General features: G+C 34.7%; 1 pseudogene; it reads left to right on the top strand.

Moving 5' to 3' along the window:
- Positions 1 to 2,413: 2,413 nt before the first annotated feature.
- Positions 2,414 to 3,339, top strand: LOC112829657 (olfactory receptor 4A47-like; annotated as a pseudogene).
- Positions 3,340 to 5,817: the final 2,478 nt, after the last annotated feature.

Below are 5,817 nucleotides of genomic sequence, written 5' to 3'. Positions count from 1 at the left end.
CTTCAAGGCTGACAATAAAATGAATGTTAAATGAAATGAAAGGAAAACTTGCTATGGCAAGTGGGGAAATACATGATAAATTAATCTTCCCTGGAATAAAAGGCTTTCAGTGGTATTTTATTCTTGACTGGCAATAGTCTCATAATTGTTCCAAAGTTATTTTTTCCCTTCATGTTACATCCTTTAGACCTTAAAAATGTGTTTTGGTCTAGCAGTGCTAGTACCTATAGATATTAAAAAAATTTTTTGGACAATCCCAGTGAATTTAATTAAGCAAGAATCAGTCTTGGACACTTTCCAATTCTGACTTAATAACATATGGTGGTCAGAAGGGATGAAATGTCTTGTGATCTCTGCCCTATTGGGAAGAAGATACTATCCTTTTAAGAGCTGATAAATATTTAGGAGGTCTTTGCTAGGCTGAAAGCATAACACCCACCCCCCCAAAAAAAGCACAAGAATGTCTCTCCTCAAAATTTGAACTCAACTTGTGTGGTCGTACCAGCACGATAGAATGAGAAGACTAACCAAGTGTAATGTTATTTTTCTATTTTGAAGTTAGTAGGAAAAAAGTTACCCAAGAAAAATCTCCTTCGAAATGGCTGGTTGCTATCTTCTTATGTAAAATTATGTTGCTTGTCTTTTAGAGAAATTATCCTAAGGTAGTAAAGTTTTATTTTCTGTGTGGACCATGGAATTCCTTTTACATAATTTACAGTGCAAATAAAAGCAATCTCCTAAAAAAAATCAAGGAACCCCATGAGGAAAATGGACTGATAGCCAAATGAAAGAAAATATACCATCAGGTAATAATGCAGCTTTTGCTTTCTCTTGTCATACTGGATGAAAGAAAAATTCCAGTCCCAGGAATGAATAAAAAGTCTTTTTTCAGCTTTTGGACATACCATCACAAGGTAAGACTAACAGTAAATATTGGGAACCAGGCTTCTAAAGTGTGTGAATTTTTTTTATTGTGTGAAAATTAAATTACTTTGAAATAAAGCAAACTTAGATTCCCCTTCCAGTTTAATCACTTAAAAATGGGTGACCTTGGGAAAATGAATTAGATGTTCTAGCCTCAGTTTGTTCAGCTATGAAATGGGGATGACAGTTCTTACTGTAAATATGAAATGTGACTCATTGAGTTGTGAATATGTGATTGGAATCCACTGTAGGCATTGTGAACAGTGGAGTGATAGATCAGAATCATATTTATAAACAGATGATTTGAGCTGCCTCATGAGAACAAATTGATGGCAGCCAGAATGAAAGGGGAGAGATGTGGCAAGAATCTGGTGTAGTGGGCTGGAGAAGTGGTGGTGTGAGGAAAATGATCAAGTTTGTGATCTATTTTAAAAGGGGGTTAATAAGATTTGTTAAAGGTATCACTATGTGATACGAGAGCAAGAAAGGCATGATGATATTTCTTGTCTGAGTAATGACTTGGAAGGTAGCACCATTTAGTGAGATGGAAAACACCTACATTTGTTGCTGAAAATTTAAAATGTAGTTTTATAAGTTCTGAATAAATATACAATTGGAGATGTTCAGAGTTGGAAATGTTGCATATATTAAGTTTAAATATTAAGGGAGAGACTCAACATTGGAATGGTTCCACATTTATTGGTCAGGAAAGGGGGGCATATCTGGCCAGAGACCCTAAGAAAGAGGTCTCGGTGAGGGAATAGACAATCCAGGACAGTGACCGTCCATTCCTACTTTGATTCAGTAGGTTTTAAGATGTCAATTACCTGTAATCAGTCTCAAGTATTTCACTTTTGTGACTTTATTTATTTTTATTTATTTATTTTTAAATATCTTATTTATTTATTTTTGTAATATTTTATTTATTTTTGTGAGAGAGAGAGAGCACGAGTGGGGGAAGGGGCAGAGGGAGAAGCAGACTTCCCGCTGAGCAGGGACCCCAATGTGGGACTCGATCCCAGGACCTTGGGATCTCACCCAAGCCTAAGGCAGATGCTTAACCGACTGAGCCACCCAGGCACCCACTTTTGTGACTTTATAAATTGTGTACCTTTTCATGGAATTCCCTTGCCCTCTTTTCTTGTCCTTCCACTTTTTCTTTAAAACTCAGTGAAAGCATTGCTTTCTCTGGGAAGCCTTCTCTGATTGCTGTTTGTTTGACATATTCCTATCCCTGACCTTCACATTGTGCAACTGTTTTTATAAAGACACATTAGTTTACATTGGTGATTATTATGTATGCTATCACTGAGTGTAGCTTATTCAACTTGGGAATCACAACGTCTGTGACACAAACAGGTACTCCTGTCACATTCTTTAATTGAATGAGTCAATTAAAGATTAATTTTATAATGCATTTAAAAGTTTTGCCCCTTGTTTTGTAGGAAACCTGCTTCTAATATGTGAAGTCAGCTCCTATGCAGACTAGATGGAACCAAGAAACAATGTAACTTTGTCCTCTTGGGCCTCACCTAGGATCCAAAGGAACAGAAGATCCTTTTTGTTATGTTCTTACCATTTTATATTTTCACTGTGGTGGGCAATTTGCTCATTGTGGTGACTGTAACTGTCAATAAGACCCTGGGCTCACCTATGTACCTTTTTCTTGGTAACTTATCATGTATGGATGTCATTTATTCCTCTTCTATTTTCCCCAGATTGATTTCAGACTTCTTGTTTGGGGAAAATACCATATCCTTCCAATCTTGTATGACCCTGCTATTTACAGAGCACCTTTTTGGTGGAACAGAGGTCTTTCTTCCGCTGGGTGATGACCTATGACCACTATGTGGCCATCTGTAAGCCCTTGCTTTATCTGGTGATCATGAGGCAGTGGGTATGTGTTGTGCTGCTAGTAATGTCCTGGGCTGTAGGCTTTCTGCATTCAGTAATTCAAGTTAATACTATTTATGGGTTCCCATTCTGTGGCCCCAATATCATTGATCATTTTTTCTGTGACATGTACTCCTTATTGAAATTGGTCTGTACTGACACATATGTTGTTGGCCTGTTGGTGGTGGCCAATAAAGGGATGTTCTGCAGTATCATGTTTGTGTTCTTGCTCACCTCTTATTGTGTCATCTTGCACTCTCTAAAGAATCTAAGTCCAGAAGGGAGGCAGAAAGCCCTCTAGACCTGTGGTTCCCACATCACTGTGGTCGTCTTCTTCTTTGTTCCATGTACTTTCATTATGCAAGACCTGCTAACACCTTTCCCATTGACAAAATATTGACTGTGTTTTATACAGTCATAACCCCCATGTTGAACCCATTGATCTACTCTCTGAGAAATTCTGAGATGATAAATGCCATGAAGAAGCTCTGGAGGAGAAATGTCATATCAAGTAGTAAATAAGTGCATCATCAAGATCTTAATTTATCATTAGAGCCAATATCTTCAAATGGTAAAGTCCATTTTAGTGTAAATGCATTTACAGTCTGAGTCAATAATTTGTAATGAAGGGGCACCTGAGTGGCTCAGATGGTTAAGCGCCTGCCTTTGGCTTAGGTCCCATGATCCCAGGGTCATGGGATCAAGCCCACATCGGGCTCCTGGCTCAGCAAGGAGCCTGCTTCTCCCTCTGCCTCCCTCCTTGCTCATGCTTTCTCTTTCTGTATCTCTGTGTCTCAAATGAATAAATAAAATATTTAAAAAATAATTTGTAATGAAGTAATCGATGGAAGTTTTATAGTTACATGCACTGTTATTTATTTTTAATTTTTTCATTCAGATAAAATTAATATACACTCATATTAGTGTCATATGCTCAATAGCATGAGTTAACAGTTATATACTTAGTGGTCATCATAAGTATACTCTTAATCTCCATATGTACTGGTTATTGATGAATTTTTATAGTTACTCTAATTTTAATTAATTGCTATATTAACTTTTATTATGTATAGTCTCATTCTTATTTTTATATTTATTTAGGTTCCTATTTTTTTTTCATGTGTGCAATATTGTGATTCAACAATTCTGTTAATCACCTAGTGCTCATAACAACAAGTGCACTTCTTAATCTCCATCATCTATTTAACCCACTCCCCTTCTCTGGTAACCATTAGTTTGTTCTCTATGATTAAAAGTCTGTTTCTTGATGTCTATCTTTTTTTTTCACCTTTGCTCTTTTATTTCGTTTCTTAAATTCCATGTGAGTGAAATAATATAGTATTTGTTTTTCTCTGACTGACTTATTTTGCTTGGCCCTATACTCACTAGCTCCATCCATGTTGTTGCGAATGACAGGATTTCCCTACATTTTAGGTTGAAGTAATATTCCATTTAATTAATTAAAAAAAAAAAATTAAATATATATATATAATCACTTCTTTAATTGATGGACACTTGGGAGCTTCCATAATCTGTTTATTGTAAAGAAAGCTGCCACAAATGTTGGGATGCATGTATCCTTTTAAATTAGTGTTTTTGTATTCTTTGGGTAAATACCTAGTAGTGCTATTAGATTGTTGGCTAGTTCTATTTTTAAGTTTTTGAGGGACCTCCATACTGTTTCCCAGATGGCTGCAACAGTTTGCATTCCCAGCAACACTACATGAGTCTTCCTATTTCTCTACATCCTCACCAACATCTGTTTCTTGTGTTGTTGATTTTAGCCATTCTGACAGGTGTGAGGTGATATCTCATTGTAGTTTTGACTTGCATTTCCCTGAGTAAGTGATGATGAACATCTTTTCATGCTGGCCATCTGTATGTCTTTTTGGAGAAATGTTCATTCATGTAGTCTGCCTATTTTAAAACTGGATTATTTGTTTTTTGGGTGTTGAGTTTTTAAGTTCTTTATATATTTTGGATATTAGCCCTTTAGATTCCTGTGTTTCATCTTTGTTTTTCTTTATTGCAGTAGTTAATTAACATACTGAATGCTATGTAGACTATCTTTATTCTATTTTGTTTGCATTACATATGAAATTCTTAGTGTATTTTACATTTTTACATAAAAATGAAAGTATAATAGATTGTAATAAATATTAAAATGGAATCCATACAAAGTGAGAAATATTGTAAAATAAACCTTTACCCAGCCCTCACCAGAATCTCTGTTATTCTTCCATATGTAGTTATTGTATTAAGATTGTTATTGTTTCTTCCAAAAAAAGATTGTTATTGTTTCTAAGATTGTTCAGTTAGTAATCTTTGCTAATAGAATATATGTGTTCTGTTTATGTATCTGTGTATAACTTTTGCATTTACTATTCAGCCTCCTGAAGATCTTTCCATATTAGTCTATATAGATGTAACTCATTCTCAGCTTCCTCAAAGTGCTTAAATCTTCTTTATGAAGATACAGTAAAATTCATGTTTCCAGTCTGTGTCATGTTTTCCCCAATTTTACTTGTTTGTAACCAATAACTACAATAAAGTCCTTTTGAAACTTTGTAAGTATGAGTTTTTAGAAGTGGAATTGTTGGATCAAATCATACATGTATTTAAATGTTGATGTTTGTAGTTATTGCCCAAATACCGTCTATGAGTTTGTATCAAATGACACTGCTTCTCAGTCTAGAAAATACCTGTTTGTGCACATTTTCAACATTCAGTGCTTGACAAATATTTACTGGATTTAAAAATCAAATAGTTAAAGGAAATTGTGTTTCATTTGCTTACTTTAATTGAAACTCAATAAATATTGTTGAATATGAGCATCTATTCACCCTTAAAATGATTTCTATTTTTTTTTGGTGAATTTCCTATTAATGACTTTTACCCGTTTTAGTGGATTACTGTTCTTTTCCATAGTGATTATTATGATTTAATATTACACCAAGGAAATTATCCCTTTTACCATTTATGTGTAATTACTATTTTTTA

Source organism: Callorhinus ursinus, unplaced genomic scaffold, assembly GCF_003265705.2.
Source record: "Callorhinus ursinus isolate GAN/ISIS: 27379988/994484 unplaced genomic scaffold, GSC_fseal_2.0 scaffold21, whole genome shotgun sequence".
In the NCBI taxonomy this organism is placed as follows: Eukaryota; Metazoa; Chordata; class Mammalia; order Carnivora; family Otariidae; genus Callorhinus; species Callorhinus ursinus.
Note: the sequence above shows the minus strand (reverse complement) of the source record. Positions and strands in the feature narration are given on the sequence as shown.